Raw genomic sequence first — 263 nt, 5'->3', positions numbered from 1 at the left:
CGTCTGTTTGGAATTTTGTTTTTATTCCTGAAAACGTGACATTTCAGAACTGCAATGTCTCCACAAGACATGGCCAATATATCACTATTATAAAATAACCACTTCTAAAACATTTGTTACAGTCCAACTGCGTTATTGCTTAAGCCACAAACTGTCTCACGATTCTCCTAGCTTTAAGTTACTTCAGAGGATTACTTTAACTGATTTTAAAGGATCCAATGATGGCCGGATCACAACAAAAACAATTGTGCCTAGATTCAGTC

The sequence above is a fragment of the Sander vitreus genome, chromosome 16, assembly GCF_031162955.1.
Source record: "Sander vitreus isolate 19-12246 chromosome 16, sanVit1, whole genome shotgun sequence".
In the NCBI taxonomy this organism is placed as follows: domain Eukaryota; kingdom Metazoa; phylum Chordata; class Actinopteri; order Perciformes; family Percidae; genus Sander; species Sander vitreus.
Note: the sequence above shows the minus strand (reverse complement) of the source record.